Source organism: Homarus americanus, unplaced genomic scaffold (genome assembly GCF_018991925.1).
Source record: "Homarus americanus isolate GMGI-L3 unplaced genomic scaffold, GMGI_Hamer_2.0 scaffold28, whole genome shotgun sequence".
Classification (NCBI taxonomy): Eukaryota; Metazoa; Arthropoda; class Malacostraca; order Decapoda; family Nephropidae; genus Homarus; species Homarus americanus.
In genome coordinates, this window is record NW_024742238.1 from 1,875,520 (window position 1) to 1,882,443 (window position 6,924).

Sequence of the window (6,924 nt, forward strand, 5' to 3'; positions counted from 1 at the left end):
CAGCCACACAGACAGTGTACGTGACACAGACATCCACACAGACAGTGTAGGGGACACACAGCTACACAGACAGTGTAGATGACACAGACACACACACAGCCACACAGATAGTGTAGATGACACAGACATCCACACAGACAGTGTAGGGGACACAGACAACCACACAGACAGTGTAGGTGACACAGGCTGCCAAACAAACAATGTAGGGGGACACAGACAGCCACACAGACATTGTAGATCGCACAGACAGCCACACAGACTGTGTAAGGGGACACAGACAGCCACACAGACATTGTGGGGGAGACAGGTAGTCACACAGACAGTGTACGGGAACACAGACAGCCACACAGACAGTGTAGTGGGACACAGAAAGTGTAGTGGGACACAGACATGCACACAGACAGTGTAGAGGACACAGACAGCTACACGGACAGTGTTGGGGACACAGACAGCCACACAGACAGTGTAGTGGAACAGGCAGCCACACAGACATTGTAGGTCGCACAGACAGCCACACAGAACGTGTATGGGGACACAGACACCCACACAGGCAGTGTAGGTGACACAGACAGCCAACCAAATAGTGTAGGGGATACAGACAGCCACACAGACTTTGTAAGGGGACACAGATAGCCACACAGACATTGTAGGGGGAGACAGGCAGACACACAGACAGTGTAGGGGACACAGACAGTCACACAGACAGTGTCGGGGACACAGATAGCCATACAGTGTAGGGGGACATAGACATCCACACTGACAGTGTAGGAGACACAGACAGCCACACAGACAGTGTAGGGGACACAGACAGCTACACAGACAGTGTAGGGGGACACAGACAGCCACACAGACAGTGTAGGGGACACAGACAGCCACACAGACAAGTGTAGAGGACACAGCTACACGGACAGTGAGGGGACACAGACAGCCACACAGACAGTGTAGGGGACACAGACAGCCACACAGACAGTGTAGGGGTCAGATGTACACAGACAGTGTAGGGGACATAGACAGCCACACAGACAGTGTAGGGGACACAGACAGTCAAACAGACAGTGTAGGGGGACATAGACAGTCACACAGACAGTGTAGGGGGACATAGACAGCCACACAGACAGTGTAGGGGACACAGACAGTCACACAGACAGTGTAGGGGGACATAGACAGCCACACAGACAGTCACACAGACAGTGTAGGGGGACATAGACAGCCACACAGACAGTGTAGGGGACACAGACAGCTACACAGACAGTGTAGGGGACACAGACAGTCACACAGACAGTGTAGGGGTAGTGTAGAGACGGCGTCACTGCCCGGGGTTGCCTCCAACCTTGGCCTTGCATTCCTGGCATAGCGGCGCGCAGGCTCGCTTCTCGCCTCCACTAACACACTCTTTATAAAACCTGTGCCGCACTCGGGCGCACTCTGACGCACCCTAGCGCACTCCCCCGCCCAGGAAACTCACTTATAACTCTTTAACAATTGATATCTTACTGCTCATTCACGTCTGCAAGGCTTAACTTTCAATTGTAAATTAATTATACCTCTATGAGTATTGGTAGTTGCCAGTTAGCCAATATCTGCGTTATTTATGTTCTGTTTTGGGTGAAATTAGACTAAGTAAACGTTTAGGTGTGGCTCAGTAACTTTCTGATATATTTATAATTTTCTTTTGCAGTATTTTCAATTATTTGGTAGAAGATTCGAGGTGAATTCAGTTATAATTGTTGATATTATCTGTTCCGGGAGTTGGGGAAGGTGATGGTGGTGGTGATGATTTTGGTGGTGGACCGGTGGTGATGATTTTTGGTGGTGGTGGTTGTAATATTGGTAGTGGTGATGATGGTGGCAATGATAGTGGTGGTGGTGATGGTGGAGGTAGTTGTGGTGTTAGTGGTGATGATAAAGATGGTGGTGGCGGTGTTGAAAATGTTGGTAGTGTTGGTGGTGGTGATGATGATGGTTATGATAAAGATGCTAATGGTGGTGGTGATGTTCGTGGTCTGTAGCTCATTCTATGTATCACTGTATTACACTGTATCACTGTATTACACTGTATCACTGTATATCCTGTACTAGTGGGTTCAAAGTGCTGTAGCCACACTGCCTCTGGGACCCAGTTTCACATAACACAGTGTAAACGGTGCCAGTATGTGCAGGATACACACCTGTGCAGGATACTGACCTGTGCAGGATACTGACCTGTGCAGGATACTGACCTGTGCAGGATACTGACCTGTGCAGGATACTGACCTGTGCAGGATACTGACCTGTGCAGGATACTGACCTGTGCAGGATACTGACCTGTGCAGGATACTGACCTGTGCAGGATACTGACCTGTGCAGGATACTGACCTAGTAATGTAAGCAGTACAGTGACCCTGAGCTGTATTGGTGTACCTGTGTTTGTTCTTGTACCTGTACCGTCCTGTACCTGTGTTTGTATGTGTACCTGTACCGTCCTGTACCTGTGTTTGTATGTGTACCTGTACCTTCCTGTACCTGTGTTTGTTCTTGTAACTGTACCTTCCTTTACCTGTGTTTGCATGTGTACCTGTACCTTCCTGTACCTGTGTTTGCATGTGTACCTGTATCTACCTGTGAATGTGCTTCCATGTGTACTTGTACGCTTGTATGTGTACCTGTACCTGTGCTTGCATGTGTACCTGCACCTGCTTTTGCATGTGTACCTGTATCTACCTGTACCTGTGCTTGCATGTGTACCTGTATCTGTACTAGTGCATGTACTGTACCTGCCTCGTATTAGTACCTATAAATGTATATATATATGTATATATGCACTTATAATTGTGTGTGTACCGTACCTGTAAATATTGTATACCTGTACTTGTACCTGTTTCAGAACCTCAACCAGTACAGTCAGTCTAAAAACTATCGTTACTTGAGGGGGTCGATGAATTCCAGAATGAACACTGTGACTCCTGTTGTTTCGGTAAGGTTGTCAAAATCCTTCGTCCATTGCGTCATATTTTCTCAACACAATTTTATCAAGATTTTTTTTTTTTTAGTGACTGTACCTCTAATATATTCACGTGTGTGTGTGTGTGTGTGTGTGTGTGTGTGTGTGTGTGTGTGTGTGTGTCATATCATTCTTTAACACTGAACTTCAACTTGTACCAAAATTTAGTTGTTTTGAGGTATCGTGGTAGTAATGGTTGTGGTGATGGTGGTAGTTGTGGTAGCAGAAGGTTGGGTGTAGTAATGGTGGTAGTTGTGGTAGCAGAAGGTTGGGTGTAGTAATGGTGGTAATAGTAGTGGTAGCATCGGTAGATCACGTGGGTTATCTAGAGTTATCCCTCACATTCCAACTTGCCTCACACACACACACACACACACACACACACACACACACCCCTCTCACCTGTACACTTATTACTTTTTTTGCCGCCGTCCAAATATCACACAATCGAAGGTCATTCAACAGGACTTTTATTCTTTTTGACTGGAAGCTCGGGTGTTGGTGACGTGTTGGGATTACCGCCATGTACTTTCGTTTTTTGTCCCTCTCACTCAGAGTAGGAAGGATGTAGCAATCATGTATGTTGTGTGTGTGTGTGTGTGTGTGTGTGTGTGTGTGTGTGTGTTAGATTATATTTTCGTACGAATTTGTTTGTCTTGTATTATTCTACGTCTACATAATTATATATACTGTATGGGATTTTCAGTTCATCATCCCTCGATCTGACTGAATGTACGGTACACCTGTCTGTATAGTTATGATTATTGGTGCGTTGTGTTGATACTTCTCACGTGGATCTCTAGTACAACGTCAACACACACACACACACACACACACACACACTCTTTCAAAATGTCAGACAAGCGGTGAGTTCTTAGTTCACTCAACTTATAAAGATATCACGCCTTCAGAAACACACTGTCAATATACCGAGTCATTATACTGGACGAACATTCTAACATACGCGATAAACATTAGAGTATACGCACGTCTTGCCTCATCTAGTATACCCATCCTCTCTGGCCACACCACAGAACTCACCGTGATGTTTGTCCTCATTTATAAACACAAAATATCCAAACACATATAAAAACAATTGATCTTATTAATATGTTTGTATCACATACTCGACGTAGGGAGAGAATCCAATCGTATATCCAATCCCTCAATCAGTGTTTAGCGCCTTCCAATCCCCCCGTGCAGGTCTGGCGCGCGACCCGGTGCACTGGGCTATAATGCTAGTGGTGTGTGGCAGAGCGAAGCAGCGTGACTCCCCAAGATCTCTTCGTTGCCAACTTCTCATTTTCCCCCTTAACTCTCCTGCTGGCTGGCGTATACGAACTCGGGAAGAATTCCATTAGGTGTTATATATGAGTTGTGAAAGTTATTGAGGTTATAGAGTGAGATGTGAGTTGTAATGCAAGGTGAGAGAGTGTGCAGATCATGGAAGGTGAGTGAACTGATGAAGCCAGTTGGCCACTTCTTTCATAAATCTATCTCTTATTTTCTCCCTCAGTTGTGAACACCACGTCTTGATGACATGAATTACGCGAGACGTTTACGACCAGCTGTGATAATGTTACACTGAGCTATACGCTGTCAACATGTTGTCCCAGAGAGGAGAAATGTATCCCGCCCCCACCCACCGTAAAACACAAACTAGCAACTCTGGCCAAAGGTATTCCAAGCACTCCATTAAAAACGGACTTTTGCTTTTCTGGGGTGGGTTAAGAGTGTGTGTTGGCAGTATAGGAGCAGGGGGAGAGGGAAAGGGGGAGGAAGGGGGGGGTGGATTATATGGTTTAGGGGAAGAAGAGGGACGGTGAGGACAGGTAAGGAAGGCAGGTGGACATTTGAAGGCGACCGAAATAAAAAAGAAAAAACGAAAATACGAGAGATAAAAGAAACAGAGAGAGAGAGAGAGAGAGGTAAGGAAGGGTAATGACAGACACACACACACACACACACCAACCAAACGACTATCTATAACGCGCTGGGGGGGAGTGGGTGTTTTTTTTACCCCCACCGGAGAGATACTAAAGGTATTATCATCCTCCATCATCCTCACTGTCAACCACGTACAAGTTTTCCCTGACCTACCACAACGTTATCTAGATACTGTTGGAGGACTCGATATTAGGATGATGTTTGATATATTAGGATGATGTTTGATATATTAGGGTGATGTTTGATATATTAGGATGATATTTGATATATTAGGATGATGTTTGATATATTAGGATGATGTTTCATATATTAGGATGATGTTTGATATATTAGGATGATGTTTGATAGATTAGGATGATATTTTATATATTAGGATGATGTTTGATATATTAGGATGATGTCTGATATATTAGGATGATGTTTGATATATTAGGATGATGTTTGATATATTAGGATGATGTCTGATAGATTAGGATGATATTTGATATATTAGGATGATGTTTGATATATTGGGATGATATTTGATATATTAGGATGATGTTTGATATATTAGGATGATGTTTGATATATTAGGATGATGTTTGATATATTAGGATGATGTTTGATATATTAGGATGATGTTTGATAGATTAGAATGATATTTGATATATTAGGATGATATTTGATATATTGGGATGATATTTGATATATTAGGATGATGTTTGATATATTAGGATGATGTTTGATATATTAGGATGATGTTTGATATATTAGGATGATGTTTGATATATTGGGATGATATTTGATATATTAGGATGATGTCTGATAGATTAGGATGATATTTGATATATTAGGATGATGTTTGATATATTAGGATGATGTTTGATATATTTGGATGATGTTTGATATATTAGGATGATGTTTGATATATTAGAATGATGTTTGATATATTAGGATGATGTTTGATATATTAGGATGATGTTTGATATATTAGGATGGTGTTTAATATATTAGGATTTTGGTCGTCACATAAAGTCTTAATAACAGGAAGGAGATACGAGCCTAACCCAGGTGACTGAGGGTGATGAAGGGGTCGGGAGACAGTCGGGCTTCTTACATGATAAAACTTCATTAACTATCACAAATTTATCAATACATGAGATAGTAGATAGGAGACTATTTCAATGAATATTTTAATAATCTTGGAAATAATTAGTTGATAGTTATAGGATTATTTTGAGGTTAATTTCAGTGTTTATACGAAATGTTGAAGATTTTAAACCAGACACAAAATTCCTTAAGGGTAACGAGATTAATTTATTGAGAAAAAAGTTATAACCAGTTAATGTGATAGTAGGATAATAGGGACAATTAAAATAGGTCAGATACAATTTCATAATGAATTAGAAAAGAACTAACAGGTTAGGTTAGGTTAGGTTAGGTTAGCTTAGGTTAGGTTAGGTTAGGTTAGGTTAGGTTAGGTTAGATTAGCTTAGGTTAGGTTAGGTTAGATTAGGTTAGGTTAGATTAGGTTAGGTTAGGTTAGGTTAGATTAGGTTAGGTTAGGTTAGGTTAGGTTAGGTTGGGTTAGATTAGCCCAGGTTAGGTTGGGTTGGGTTAGGTTTGGGTTAGGTTGGGTTGGGTTAGATTGGCTTGGGTTAGGTTAGGTTAGGTTAGCTTAGGTTAGGTTAGGTTAGGTTAGGTTAGGTTAGGTTAGATTAGCTTAGGTTAGGTTAGGTTAGATTAGGTTAGGTTAGATTAGGTTAGGTTAGGTTAGGTTAGATTAGGTTAGGTTAGGTTAGGTTAGGTTACTCTCTTATTGTGTTTATAATATACAAGAAAGAGAAGCATCAGGTGAAGGGGCAAGTATAAGGTGGAGGTATTTGGGTATAAGTGTATGAATGTGAGGTATAAGTGTATGAATGTGAGGTATAAGTGTTTGAATGTGAGGTATAAGTGTTTGAATGTGAGGTATAAGTGTATGAATGTGAGGTATAAGTGTATGAATGTGAGGTATA